The sequence below is a fragment of the Gossypium hirsutum genome, chromosome D04 (assembly GCF_007990345.1).
Source record: "Gossypium hirsutum isolate 1008001.06 chromosome D04, Gossypium_hirsutum_v2.1, whole genome shotgun sequence".
In the NCBI taxonomy this organism is placed as follows: domain Eukaryota; kingdom Viridiplantae; phylum Streptophyta; class Magnoliopsida; order Malvales; family Malvaceae; genus Gossypium; species Gossypium hirsutum.
In genome coordinates this window covers 44,095,063-44,111,728 of record NC_053440.1, presented here as the reverse complement: position 1 = coordinate 44,111,728, position 16,666 = coordinate 44,095,063, and the positions used below count along the sequence as shown (strand labels likewise).

General features: G+C 30.5%; 1 long non-coding RNA gene across 1 annotated transcript; it reads right to left on the bottom strand.

The window, feature by feature from the left end:
- Positions 1-11,945: 11,945 nt before the first annotated feature.
- Positions 11,946-14,212, bottom strand: LOC107899289 (uncharacterized). Its single transcript, XR_005912049.1, has 3 exons — positions 14,116-14,212; positions 13,562-13,641; positions 11,946-12,267 (listed from the first exon to the last, which is right to left on the bottom strand). It is a non-coding gene; the product is annotated as an uncharacterized lncRNA (long non-coding RNA).
- Between the last annotated feature and the right edge of the window lie 2,454 nt (positions 14,213-16,666).

Below are 16,666 nucleotides of genomic sequence, written 5' to 3'. Positions count from 1 at the left end.
AAATTGGTAATATACTAGCTAAAAAGGGAATGAGAAACCAGAGACCCAAAGTTAATCCGTTATTGGAGATTGGCCCTGGAATTAATTGAAGAGTTTGACAATATTACTTTTTGTTATTTCCCACGGGAAGAAAATTATATGGTTGATGCTCTGGCTACACTAGCCTCCATGATTAAAGTGAACAAATTAGAGGACATGAAGCCCATTCAAATTAGTGTTTATGAGACCCCAGCTCACTGCTACAGTATTGAAGAAGTGGTATCATCGTCCCTGGTACCAAGATATATTGTTATATGTGAAGAATCACGAATATCCTAATCAGGCAACGGAGAATGATAAGAGGACATTGAGGAGACTAGCTATTGACTATGTCTTAGATGGAGAGATTCTATACAAAAGGGGAAAGGATCGAGTACTGTTGAGATGCGTAGAAGTTGTAGAGGCCAAGGAAATTTTAGAAGAAGTCCATGAGGGTATTTATGGAACGCATGCCAATGGATTTACCATGGCTAGACAGATAATGAGATTCGAATATTGCTGGCCCACTATGGAAAGAGATTGCATCAATTATGCTAAGAAGTGCCATAAATGCCAAATTTATGGGGATAAAATGCACGCACCTACTTCACCTCTTCATGTTATGACTTCTCTATGGCCTTTCTCTATGTGGGGTATGAACATCATTGGGCTAATATCGCCGAAGGCTTCTAATAGACATAGTTTCATTTTTGTGGTTATTGATTATTTCACTAAGTGGGTAGAAGCAGTCTCATATGCTAATGTCACGAAGTCAGCGGTCAGTAAGTTTTTGAAAAAAAAGATCAAATGTCGATATAGAATGCCTTAAATAATCATATCTGACAATGCGCTGAATTTAAATAACAGCACAATAGTGGAAGTCTGCAGTCAATTCAAGATTAGACACCATAATTCATCACCATATCGCCCAAAAATGAATAGTGCAGTTGAGGCGGCCAACAAAAATATCAAGAAAATTATGGGGAAAATGGCTGAAACTTACAAGGACTGGCATGAGAAGTTACCATTCGCTCTTCTTGCGTATCGAACATCTATCAGGACTTCTACCAGGGCAACACTTTTTTCTTTGTTTTATGGGATGGAGGAAGTTTTACCCATTGAAGTTAAAATCCCTTCTCTCCGGGTATTAGCTGAGTTAAATTTGGATGAGGCTGAATGGATCCAATCTCGGTATGATCAGTTGAACCTGATAAAAGAAAAAAGACTAAAAGTTGTTCGTCATGGTCAAATGTACCAGAAACGAATGATGCGAGCTTATAACAAAAAGGTTTGTCTTAGAGAATTTCATGAGGAAACTTGGAGTTGAAAAAGATCCTCCCTCTACAAAAGGATTTTAGAGGGAAATGGATGTCAAACTGGGAAGGACCTTATGTTGTAAAAAAGACTTTTTCTGGAGGTGCTTTGATTTTGAGTGAAATGGATGGTAAAAATTTTCCAAACCCTGTAAATTCAGAATCAGTCAAGAAATATTTCACTTGAAGGAAAAGGAGGAATCAATGTGAAAACCCGCAAAGGGTGCTTTGAATCACACACACAAAAAAAGAGGAGAGGCCAAGGTGAAAACCCGCAAAGGGCGCCTTAAGACCAAAGGGGATTTGAGTTGAAAACCTGAAAAGAGCGGCTCAAATATTTATCAGATTGGGGCATGTGGTGATCTTGCCATACCTGAATCAATAGGAAAGGGTAGGTGACATCTTGGGGCTTCGACGAAGTACTGTAGATCTCATAAACACATGTTAAACTCAAAATGGTTCTTAGTTTGTACAGAGAAGTTCAAGCTGCGATATCCAAGGCATCTAGTCTTCATATTACTTGTACTGAATTTGTTTGTTCTTGCAATACTTTATTATTTGTTGTTATTGAATTTTTTTTTCTTTTCAAGATACTTGCTCTCAATAAATTCCTTTTCTTATATTTATTTGTTCACGTTTCAATCATGGAATTGTACTTTTCTCTTTCTGGGGGCAAAAGAATGGTGGCTTAATTGTAAATTAGGACTTTAAAGTATACCTTTTTTTCATTATAGTACTTAAATTTTTTGATCCAATTAGATACTTAAATTATCAAGACGTTAAGGTTTTTAGTCCAAACCTAAACAGACGTTAAAGAAAAAAACATTGAGCCAATCACACGATGCCATGTCAAAGACTTGTGTATTTTCATTAAATAATTTTGATTAAATCTTAAAAAAATATTTTCTAAATTTAAATTTAATTAATCAAATAAAAATATATTTTGAATTCTCCCTCTCCCTAGACCCTCCTCCATTTATCCATAAATAAAAACCCAAGAATAATTTTTTACAGAACCAATGAATCTAAGAGACCCTCTCAGTGATTTACCCCTTATAAAAAAAACTTTATATATAATAATTAAATATTTAAAAAATTAAATTTTCGTCTCCATCAAATTCTGGGTAATTTTTCATCTTCGTCTATATATAGAATATTAAATATGTTATTCCAAATAATTAAAAAAATATGGATTGTAATACCCGATTTTACCCCGGGTCTACTAAAACCCAATAATAAAAAAAGAGATCCAAATGTAGCAGTCCATTTACAATAAAATAGGCCCAAAATTACAAACCCTAGTGACCCAATTACAATGTGGCCCAAAACAGTGTCAGAAATCCCTAGGGTTTTTAGGGTAAGCTTCAGCCGCCACAACCAAGACCCGCACGAGCCGAATCTCCACGCCTTCACCTGCACGACAAGAAAGGCAACAAAACAGAATCGGCAGAATAACAAGGAAATCGGAGAAAAATCAGCAAGATGCATTAGAGATTTCTTTCCCTTTTTTTTTCCCATTATCTGCTATAAAAGCATACTCGAATATTGTAAAAAGGAGGATTCGAAATCAATAAAAAAAATCAAGTATTTTCACAACACAAAAAACAGCAGAATACCAAGAGAACAAAGATCAATCAAGGAAAAAATTAAAAGGTTGATATTTTTTCTTTCTTCTGTTTCTTTTTAGATTTTTTTTTGCATTATATTACAGATAAAAAATAATAATAAAAGGGAAAGGAGTTGAAACGTACCTGAGATCTGGTCGTGCGCCACTGTCGGAGGTTCCCTCCGTTCGTCAAGGCTACAAAAACCCTCCAGGGGTGCGCTCGGGACACAAACGGAAAAATAAAGGCCGAAAGGCCCTTCCTTTGCCCTTTCGTTTCAATTTGCAGAGAACCCAAGCCGGGTTATTACTTTTTTTTAAAGGAAAGGGATCTAAAAAGGGGGAAAATCAGATTTGGGTCTTCTGACACAGTGGAGCTACAGCGGAATGTGGCAGAGCCACCGCGCGAGCTCGCCGGCGCCATTGGCCGAGTAGAGAGAATGAGAATAGGGTTTTGAAGTTTTTAAAACGGCGTGAAAATGATTTTTTTCAGAAAATTTTAGTTTAAATAACGGTACTAAACGGTACCGTTTTGGGAGCAGTCTTAAATGTTAAAAACGGCGTCGTTTATGCCTGGACCGACCCGAAATAGACCCGACCCGCGCAGGATCTGTGTGTTTTTATGCGGAGGAGTAAATTGCGCTTTTAGCCCCTCCGCTTTCTAAGGTTCTTTCAATTGAGATTTCTTTTATTTTAAATTTGCCCCTTTAATTTATTTTCGATTTCAATTTAGTCCTATTTGAACGGCACCGTTTTAGAGGAGAAGGGAAAATTTCCTTTCCAGCCCCTCTATGTTATTTGCGTGTTCGATATAGTCCTTCCGTTTTTATTTATTTACGGGTTTAGACCCTAAAATTTTGTTTTTAAGTTTGATTTAGTCCCTTTTCAGTTTTTTTTTTATTATTTTATATAAATGTCATTATTGTTATTAAATACCATTGTTATTATATGCCCATTATACTTTAAGTTTCCTTTTTTATTTTTCGTTGTACATACTTGCATATATATTTTAAATATACACAGTTTTACATAAATAGTTTTTTTTATATATTTTATAATTTGTATATACATATATATTTTTTATAAATTTTACAATCCATATTCGTATATATATAAATCCATATGTATGTCTTTTATACTTCATAATTTTAATGTACATATTGTATACACACCTTATATTCTTTTTATTTTTTTATAATTTTGTTTATTTCCTTCACTTGTTTATTTATTTGTGCTTTCATTTATATTTTAAAAAAATATCTTTTTTTTTTTGCTCATCTACTTGATATTTTATATGTCATTGATTATTTTTTCTTATTTGTATTAATTTCGTTTATTTATTGTTCATATTATTTCCATGCCATTGTTGTATTCATTATTGTCATTTGTTAAAGCGACATTTATTCATGTATCTAATGTAGCATTATACCGATTTTTTTACTCGAATTCTTAAAAATAGAAAACTTTGAAGATAAAAGTAATACTCGTATTTAGGATCTTCGAGGGAATTGAGCCCTAACGTATTGGGTTCCAATTTTCTTCGTTGAATCTAATAATCGAGAATGCTCTTTAATCAAAAATAAAATAAAAAGCTCATTATCGGGAATTCAACATGTTGTATCCTAACGCATTGGATTTGACTCGTTGATTTCTCGAGATGGATATTTAAAAAAATATATAATAAAGGCAATATTCAATGTTTAGAATTTTGAGAAGTTGTGCCCTAATGTATTGGGCTGCGATTTCTTCATATGACTTAAGCAATTGAATATTCTTTTAAATTTTATTGCATGAGTCTTTTGGACTAGCTTATTTTTGAGAAAGTAGAATATCGTGCCCTAATGCATTGGGTGTGACATTTTCTTTCTCCGAAATGAGAAGAGTCTTAATAAGTAACTTTTTTTATTATAAATTTTTACTAAGGATCGTATTTTTCAACTCTCGACATTGAGACACTAATTAATCAACTAGGTACCAATTTTTGGGCGTTATGAGGGTGCTAATCATTCATCGTACGTAACTAACTCCCGGATCCGTTTTTTCTAAAACTCGTAGACCAAAGTTGTTTTTAGGTGATCCAATCACACCTCAATAAAAGATTGGTGGCGACTCCCAATTTTTCGTTTTTAAATCGATAACAAATTTTTAATTTTTTTTTCAAAAAATTGGTTTTGACATGGATAATTTGAAGGTTTCAAGAATCAAAATTCTTATAAATAGAAAAAGAATAATTGGTTTCATCTCCAGATCCCTTAATTTCAACGAACCCAAAAGCAAAAACATCTATTGTTCTTCGAACTATATCTGACGGCTTCAACAAAGGTGGGTTTGCTCCCTTCATTTTACCTCTCAACTACCAACTCCTTCGGTTTGTTGCCAAGCTTAATACAAATACTCGGGGATTTCAATATTCCCATCGATGTTGCCATCTGTGACGGGTCCCTGCCATGGGCACCACCGAGCCATGAAAAATACCATACCATTGTGCTTCAAATGGGTTTCAAAACCCTAACATTTGGATTTATCGTCAGTTGAGTGAGTGATAGTAGAATAAGATTATTATTTTTAAATAATTCAATTATAATGTGTTAAAAACAATTTTATGAAATGATAAAAATAAAAACATATGGCATGATTTAATTAAACGACAGTTAAATTTTGTACCATAATATATATATATATATATAATTTAAGTATCAAAATAAGAAAATGAACATACTTCAAGAGTTAAAAGCATGAATTAAGCCATTCTTTTATTCTCAATAGGGTAAACTTAGTCCATATACTGTACAAAAGTTATATATTTAATTTATGTGGTATTTTTATTCAAATTTTAAAATTTTAATTATTACTAAACAGTAATTGAAAGTATATAGTATCGTTGTCCTATAATGAAAAAAATATGTCAGAAAATCGAGTTCATAGGAAAATGGTACAGACACTTCAACTACTCAGACCACTAAATAAATAAGTTACTAACGTAGAAACAAATGAATGAAAAAGTAATGGATAGACTAATAAAACAGTAGTATTACTGTTCAACCTCATAACTTATATAAGATTAAACCCAATCTAGACTCAATGATAGTAATGTGTCTTTAAATTTAAGCCAACTGCTAAAATTACAAGTGTAATTTACTACCTACTTTCCCTTTGTCAGGAGAATTAAATTGGAACCATTTTTATTTTAAATCAAGTTTTTTTCTATTTCAATTACTAGCCCCATTAACTTCGAACAATATAAATTATGGAGCTAACTGTAAATTGGCAAACTACATAAAAGGCATTAAGTTGGAACATAACTATTAGAGAATTAAATGAGTTGTTACAACCTACAAGTGAATTGAGCGTTGAAAGTAAGGAGAACTATAAATGTAAGAAAACACAATAAAACCTAATTTGAACTAAAATCCTAATAATCCCTAATTACTCCCCTTAACCTCTTTTTACGGCGAAATCATGAGAGGATGAAAAGATCAAATTACCCCCATTAAAACTGAAGTAAAAAATTATAATGTACACGTTGAGACCAAGTCGTCGCGCACGAAAGCCAAGTTGCAGCCTTCTAGGATAGTTTCTAGCTTCTTCGTTTCAGCTATTTCCTCACTCCGATGCTTTTGAATCCTCTTTTCTTTCCTCTTACAAAAGAGCTTGGAAAAACTTATTAAATAAAAAAGTAACAAAAATAACCTAAAACTTTGTAAAATGAACTTAATCACTCAAATTAACTAAATATTACCTACAGCAATGCAAATGTGAGCTAATTAAATTAATCTTAATTTATCTCTTTCCTTCTCAAGAAAATGCATTTATTGTGAATAGTTTGTTCATTGCTTTTGTCCGTTAAATTAAAGTTCTTATTATGCAGCCCTTCAAGGTTATAGAGAACTAGTGGATGGATCCATTCGACATATATAATAGGGCTAAAACAATTTGTAATTAAGTTTTGACTTTTGGTCTATTAATTATAAATTTATTTAGTCATTGATTGAATCTATTCAAAGTAACATAATTGAATTTTACATTATATATCATTACGAAAACTACTTAAAGTAAGCTTTTGTTCGAAGCCCTTATCATAGGATATTCATGATCCTTTTAGATTAAATTTGTTTACCTAATCTTATCATTTTTATATCACATCACCATTGTATCTTCCACAATGAAAATAATCACTATTCATGTAACGACCCGAAATTCAATGGTATCGAAAAATATAGTTTCGAAATCTCATTTTTATAAACTGTGTTAGTAAATATTAGATATTAATATTTATGAGACTAGTATAGAAGTATATTAAAGTTTGATCTAGTAATTTTATCTAGTTGTTAGTAAATATAGTTTCGTTAACGATTTTGTTAATTAGAAAATGCACTAAGGATCTAAATGGTAGTTTTACATTCTAATAAAGATGGTAGACGGTGGTGGTAGGTGTGCATGGTTTATATTATAAAACTTAAACCAAACTAAATAAATAAAATAATATTACCTTGATTAAAAGTAGATATTGGAAAGAAATAGAAAACATATTCTCCATCTTTCTCATGCAAACCGAAACCTTGAAGGAGAAGAAGACTAAATTCGGCCTTATGTATTCCATTTTCAAAATTTCAATTGGTTAGTGCAATTTAGTATTTTTTTTTGTAATTTTTTAAACTTTTGAAATCTCAAGAGCTTAATCTAGCTGACCTATGTGTTATTTTTCGAAACTGTTAAAGTTTTAGAAATATGTCATTGATGAATTCTTGAAGTTTTAAGTGTCAAATTGATAGATTATAAGTGTAGAGTGAAAAAAGATTAAATTGTGAAGTCAATTGATAGTTTTGCTCAATAGGGACTAAAATGCACAAATTTTGAAATTTGTGGTAAAATAAGAAATAGAAGGTCCAAAAAGTACTATAGTGAAATCGGCTTGAGTATATGAGATCTAGATTGAAAGTTATGTTAGTCTCAATTTTAGGGACTAAATTGAACAAAATAAAAAATTGTGAAAATTTGCAATTTAATATAGAATTGACTATATATTGATGTTCTTGTATATTTATGTCAATTTGTAGCTAATGACAATCAGAATTCCTTGAAAAGGAAGGGAAAGATAAAGTCGTCAACAAATAGCTCATCATTTATGATTTATATTTCTATAATCCGAATATTTTCGCGTTTATGAATTGTGTTGCAAGGTAATATCATAAGGTTAGTTAGAAATGATAAAACGAGCTGAATTGAATTGATTGTTAGCAATGAGGACTAAATCAAATAGTTTTGAAATTAGTTATATTGTTTTAAATGTGCAATTGAAGCAATTTTGATGATGTAGTAAGTCATCACATGTGCGGAATTGAGAAATTGAGTATTAATGAAATTGAAATAAGGGTGGATAGTGGATATCAGACTATAAGCTCGGAATTGTGAATTTGACAATGTACAATTTAATCAATTCGATTGAGATAGGAAAAAATGTATATGATGCAAATATGATAGCTCGGTTTAAGACATGCAATTATATTGAATGATTAGGTGATGTATTAGGACTTGTAGTTTGACATGTTAAAGCGCATTATATTATTTATATTATATTTTAAAGTTCGATTATAGGAATACCACTGAGTTATACTTTGCGTACAATTTTATTTTTTATGCACGGGATAGGTTTAATTGTGATCATTTGTAGATATCAACATCCAGCTGTAATCCCGAACTCAGCGTGTTGGTGAAGTTTTTGTTAACTTAATGACATATACCCTAGGGAGTCTTATGTGCTATAATGTTAAGTTGATGGATAGATTGATATTTTGATAAGGTACATACATTTATCTTAGTCAATTGATAATGATATGAAACTTGTAAATGTTAAATATGTGGTGCAAATGTTTGATAGTGAATTGATTGAATAGTATATATGTGTAACAACCCATTTTCCAGTAATGACGAAAACAGTGGTTTCAAGACCACAATTTCAACGTGTGAGTCTGTAAATATTAATTATTTAATATTTACGAGGTCATTAGTGTCATATTAAAATTTGGTCCAAAAATTTTGATGTTTGGTTAGTTAGTTAAAGAAAAAGACTAAATCATAAAAGTTATAAAAGTTGCTTGCTATTGATTTTTCTAAACTAAATGGCTTAAATAGTTAAAGTTGGAGGATTTATGTTACAAATAGACCATAGCTAAGTAATATGGATGGTTAGTTGAAAGAATTGAATTAAAATTTGGTGTTTTATAATATTATTATTAAATTAAACAAAGGTTAAAATAATAAAAACAAAAGAAAGTGGCATCCATCTTTTTCATTTGGTTATTTTCCATCGAAAAACTCCATGGTTGTGAGCTTGGGAATTTCGGCTATCTAGTGTTCATGCATGTAAGTCTGTTTTAAACCCGTTTCTCGTAAATTTTATGTTTTTAAGATCGTTGTAGCTTAATCTAGCTATTCTTAGGACTATTTTGTGAATCTTTCAAAGTATTGAAAACTTTCCATTGTTGTTCTTGAAGTTTTCTTGATGTTTATACTTAGGTTTAAAGCTTGATGTTAAAATATGACTAATTTGTAAAGTGATATTACATAATTTTGAATTTAAAGATTAAATTGAAAAATGGTTCAAAATGGCATGAGTTTCTTGTAAATTTCATAACTTGAGGGATTTTTTTAGGATGATAATGAATTAGACATAATAGTTTTGGGCTTAATTAAGAAAAATGAGCTTGTTTTGATTTTAGGGACTAAATTGAATAAAATGTAAAAGATTAGGGTAATTATGAAAAATGTCAATAAAGAAGTCATATACATCAAATGGACTTTTATAATGTACTTGGGACTGATAATTGAAATAAATTATCGGATAGATAAATAATTGATAGAAAATCGCGGAAAAGAGAAAATTACTTACTAGTCCATGATATTTTTATCTTTGCAGTTTAGCCCTAGTAAGTTCATACGTTTTAATTTAGTATAATTTATAATATTATAGTGACTTGTGAATTATGTATTGTTGAGTATATGTTTATATAATTAAATTGTTACAAATTGATACAAGGTGAGAAAGTGATTAAATTGTAAAGTGTAATACGATCTTGTGTATCGAGCTTGGATGAACATAGGATAGGATACAATTGGCATGTCAATAGGTTCTTTTGCATGCTGTAAGAGGTTGACCTGTGATGAGATGATGATTCTTGACTTGTTATTATACACTGAATATGAGTCTAACATTTATTCTAGACTACCAAGTTATATTTACAATGATTCTGGTGTGTTTCTGGGGGAAGATGTAAAGCCTACAAGCTTGGCACTTGGTGCCCAAGCGTGTTCTTGGTTGGATTGGCTTGGTTGAGCATTTTGACGTGTCTTGGGTAGATAACTGTGCATTCATATCTGTTTATATCATTCATTGGGCAGTTTTTTCAATGGTTGAATGACATGGTGATGATATGTAAATGATATTTGGATATGATGCCTTGTTGAGGACTTGTATACATTTTCATGATTTCCGATATTATATCGTAAATTGATAATGTTTGATATTGCACATGTGATATGTTTAAAATGACTCGTATATATGATCCTCACCTGTTGAATGCTTGTGATTGACAAGGTTGATGTTAGTTAAAGAATTTGTTAATTATTAAACTATGAAAATACAATAAGTTATATCATTTCAACCTGTGAACCTACTAAGCTCGTAAAAGCTTTCTCGTGTCATATTTCTTGTTCTCTAGTAAATATCATTTTGCGGAACCAGGCAATCGAATAAAATTGAAGATCACACTATCCAGCTATCTTTCGGTAGACTTTGAAAATGTTTATTTTGGGTATATGTGGCATGTAATATGAGTAACTTGTTTTAGTATATTAGTGTTCATATTAAGTGGTATGTTTTGTACTAGTATATGTATAAGTTGAATGTTTGTGGCAAATGATGTGGTAAATCATAGCTTGAATGTGAGATTTGAGTGTCATGATATGTTACTTATATTGATCATCTTGATAGTAAATAATTTAACAAATGTGATTTGGTTGTTGATTATCTTATGGTGCAAGTGTAACACCCCTAACCCGTGTCCGTCGCCAGATTAGGGTTACAAGGCATTACTGAACTTAACATGATTATAAACAATTATTGAACAATCTTAAACACGCAAGAACAATGCTAAATATACTTACTGGACAATTCAAATTATTACATAGTTGCATTCCTTATCAACGCAACCAAATTTAATCAAAGGTATACTCGAATATAAATAATATATATACTCATTTAATGAAAAACTTAAGTTTCATATAGCAATTTATACATATATATATCCGTGTCAATTTAGCAAATCTTATATACATAATTATATTTCTTATCACCTATATACTTGAATCAAACAAATTTCAAGACATTCTATATGAATATATATATACAAATATATATATAATATTTACTATTACAGGTCTAGTACATAGCATTTTTTTTATTCAACCTTTGCATAAATTTATAACTCAATAATTTAATATTCTCTACTTACTAACTGCATATATACTTTCAACTTTATTATTCTCATATTATATATTTAACAAGTCAAATATACTTTTAAGCAAAGTTCATTATTTAACAACAACCACCCCATCATTAATGTCAAACATTTTGATAAATCACCATTATACATATATATATATATATATCATGCGGATGCTAAATTAAAATGTGAAACATTTTACTTAATATTTACTATGACCAAGCCGAACATGCATATTCAACCATCGCCTTATTCCAAAATATTATAAACTTCAAGGCCAACTTTAATTATCAAGTATATATATGTATATAAATACTAAAACCGCATATGCACACACGTAATTATCTATACAAATATCATTTACCAAAGTTTTTATTTCATCACCTTATAAAAATGCATTTCATACCCCATTTTAACATATATACTTGCATATAGAATCCAACTTCTCAAGTTTAACTTTTCATTAGCATTCAAGAACAAATTCCTCTCTAAAATAATGTATACTTTCACCTATAACCATGTTATATATATATTAAGCTCATACCTAGTTCGAATAAACCACACACACAACATTTATTTACCTTACAATTTTCCTATAATGTCGAACCAAAACCAAAATGTGCATGGTCTTTAATCCAATCCAAAATCGAGTAGAGCAAGCTAATTAAGCCATATTCGCATGGCTTTAATACAAATATACTCTCAAAAGAAAAAATTTCAAACTAGTCTATACATGCCATAGTTTCAAGAAAATTTCAGCTTAAAATACCGTAATTATCCAATAGTGTAATAAACTTTACTGACGATCCCGAACTCGTAACCACCTCAAAATCTATAAGACAAAATAAACAAACACAAACGCATACAGTAAGCATTTTAAAGCTTAGTAAGTTAATAGCATAGATAAAATTTAACAAATAAAATAAAAGAACAATTAAATTATTTATAAGGATATTATACATCTCTTGGTTACACTTTCAATTCCATATACCTTTCTATTAATCTAAACATACCTTAATTCATCCATATATAAATATATATATATATATAAGCCTTCGTTATGGTAGCTTAGTTATCAACTAAGCCAATTTACATCTCTAAATAAAATTGGTAACTTATAATATTACAAACACTTATGATATTTCATTCCGAATAGACAACTTACCTTATTTCCATTCATTCATTTAATTAATACATACCTGCAGATATAATTCATTCACATGTCCGACTACATTTAAAATTACATTAACAAGAACTTTCTGAACACACGTTTTAAATAAATTCACCGGCACATAGCCTGCTAGGCTTAAAGCCTGATTCCGTACATCGGCATGAAGCCTGCTAGATGTATAGTCTGAATATTTCACTGGCATTAAGCCTGCTAGATGTATAGTCTGAATATTTCACCGGCATTAAGCCTGCTAGACGTATAGTCTGAATATTTCACCGGCATTAAGCCTGCTAGGCACAAGCCTGAGAATCTCAAATACAAAGACGCTCTTTCGTATAGTTATTTATAATTACATAAGTCTTACTCAGTAACTGCATATCCGTAACATTGAATTATATTCGATTCTTCATAGTAAACTTACATTTGGACCACATAGGTATAACTAAAAAAAACATTACATTCAGCACAAACGTTTTTGTAATCTATGTTCGAACCTTCTTATACCTATAAAATTCATACATTAATTTTTCAGCTCAAGAACATGAATATACGTATATAACTATGTTCTAACAATACGCACAAAAATATATGTAATTCATAGTATTTAAATTTTATTACAAGAACTTATAATATACTTTAGAACCATATCTTTAACTCATAACTTAAATTCAATCCAAAGAATTAAGCCTTACATTCGAATTTACACATCTATGTATATTTATTCCACCATTTGTTTCGAATCATTGAATTTATAGCATATTTAGCTAACATACATGAAACGTAAATCATTAACATCAACTTATTAATATTAATTCTTATATTCGGCTATAATATATAGGTAAATTACAAGGTTTTATTTAATTTACACATTTTAAGTTCTAACTTATCATATGTGTGGTAAAAAAATGTATATATATATTCAATTTAGATAACATTTACTTGCTAATTGACTTACCTCGGATATCGGCGGACACGATCGATTACTCGACTACTTTCGTTTTCCCCCGATCCAATTCCGTTTTCTTCATTCTTGATCTAAACATATTCAAATTTAACCTTTTTATTCATCAAAACATTCAATTAAATCCAAAAATACATAAATGGGAAAATTATCATTTCGCCCCTGACATTTTACACTTTTTACAATTTAGTCATTTTTGCACAAAACACGAAATACACAAAATTTGCCCACACTATGCTAGGGTCGAATATTCATAGGCTTCATACAAGTCCACACATTTCATTTATTTCACATTTTAGTCCCTCAAAAATTTATTTTCACAATTTTAACCCTAATTGCTCAATTTCACTAAACATTCAAAGACAAAACATGTTAATCATTTACATATCTTTCATATTTCATCATCAACTATCACAAAGCTCAAGCATCCATTAATGGCATATCTCAAAATCATCATCAAATTCTAAAATTAAAGTATGGGTCTTGCAGTACACAAAGCAACGATCTCAAAAACATAAAAATTATCAAAAACCGAAACCAAAACATACCTTAATTTTGCTATGGAAGTGCCGAAGCTTTAAAAAGCCATGGAAGGTTTCTTCATTTTCACTATTCGGCTAAGAAAGATGAAATATTCATCTTTTCATTACTTATTTTTAGTTATAATATTATAATTTACTTAATGACTAAATTAACCTTAATTAAATAAATTATAAAACATATAACTTAAGGTAAATATTGACCATTGCTGCCCACTATCTACTAAATGGCCTAATTGCCATTTAAAACCCTCATTTTTGAAAGACAACAACAATTGCGTGCTTTTAAGTTTGACCTTCTAAATTTTCATTTTACGCGATTAAGTTATTTTATCAAATTGAGCACTCAAACGATCAAATTTTTATACGAAATTTTTACACATATCAATTCACATATTTAAAATATCAAAAATAATTTAAAAATATTTTTTTGACTCGGATTTGTGGTCCCGGAACAACTTTGTCCGATTAGGGTCAAAATCGGGCTGTTACAGCAAGAAATTATGTTAAATTGTTACTTTACATGATCTTGTCTTGTTATGTTTGAACTTGGCTAGATAATGACTTTGGTTGATAGGTTTGAATGTTGTTTGTGATGGTGCCTTATGTCATATTGGTTAGATGTAGATATGTTGCATGTTTTGATATGTTTTGGGATGTGCTTAAATAAGTTTAGGGAATGGATATTCATATGTTAGTTGCTTAAGAGAATTGGGTTAAAGGTTTGTATTTTTAATTTTAGATGTGTATGTATGTATCCTTAAAAGTAGTAGGTGACTTGAGCATGAATTGAACCTTTAAACTTATGGTTTTTGACTATTTTGAAGAAAATATCGAGAAAAAGGATCAAGGTATCGATACCAGACCAAATGAACAGTTTAAATTTTGACAGAATGCCAACTTGGTATGGATATTTTTCTCTAGTATTGATAAATCTTTAAAAATATTGATACCTCCAAAAAGGTATCAATAAAAATGTTTTGAACCAAAATTTTTCAAATTTGGCAGTATGTCAAAATGGTATTGATATTTAATTTGGCATCGATACCTAATAACACAATATCAATACCTATTACAAAGATATCAATACTTTGTACAAGATTTGAAAAGTTTATTATTTGGTCATTTTTCATGCTCGAGTCTAACTCTTCATATATTAAAGCTCGATTAAGCTTGTTTTTTGTATGAATATCATGTTAAATGAACACTTATCTATTAACAATTGTTCTAATTAAATTTTAAATTGAAATTGCACGTTTATAACTTGGTAATTGTTATAGCATCACGTAACTCTAATCTGGTGACAGAGACAGGTGAGGGGTGTTACAATATGTGATTTGAATAACTAAGATAGCATGTTAACATTACTATGAATATGTAAGAGAAATGTTCATTATATATTAGGCATGAAATGGTCAAATGTGGATAAATGAATATGCATATTGAGTGATGGAATTCTTATTGAATAGAATAAGTATGCTTGTTTATTAATTTAAGTGATGGGATAGTTGGTACATTGTGTTAAACTTGAATGTTTTGGTAAGCTTGATGCATAACTTGTAGGTGTGTTTTAAGTCATATTGTGATTTGGAAATGGTTAAATATATAACATGATTTGGTTAATATGAATGTGGTAAGAAGATGTTCGTAATGTGAAGTATGAAATGGTTAATTATTGATTAATTGAATAAGTATTGTATATAGATATGTTTTGAGTGCCATTTTGAGGCATATTGGTTAGAAATAGGATTGGATTTTGTCTTTAAATGTGATTTTTGGTGCACTTGTAATCAGTTTAAGAATCGATTGTTGCATGTATAAGGCCTATGTAAAAGTTGGGTTAGATAACTCGATTGCAAGGCTTATTTTCGTGCACACAGGTTACACACAGTCGTGTGTCACACATGGGCATGTGACACTACCATGTGCTATTTTGTAATTAGAAAGTTTTAGATTACCACAGTCTCAATTTGTTACACGGTCGAATGACACGACTGTGTTATTCTGGCTCACATAGCCACAGTTTGTCACATGGCCATGTGACCCTTATTTTTTGAAATTTTTATACTTTTCATTCAGTTTATACTTAAGTCCTTGCATGTCCCTGCTTGTTTTAAAAGCTTTTGTAAGTCTGTTTGAGATCTAATTTGGGTACGATTAACGTGAAACAAGATTAGAAATGTTGTATGAAATCTTTTAAGTTTAAACTGTACTTTCAACTGTTATGTGTTCTGTGATTTATTGCGACGTCTTGTAGCTCAGGTCCAGCGGCCGGACCAGGTTAGGGGTGTAACTAAGTGAACTCAATTTAGTTGGACAAACTAATTATAGTGGTTACCCAACTATACCAAAAATACATTTTTTTTTGTACAAGGGCAAGAAAATAACGTTAAGGCCAAGTATAACTAATAAAAGTTACTTCATAGTCCTAGCGTCACGGAGCTAGACCTTTCATCTTGCAATCCGTGTGGCCTTAGGCGATTTCTTCACTCAAAATGTGCCTAAGTTAGCCTAACTTAAAAACACTAAGAATTCTTGTAGAAATTCTCTAAGGTACCGA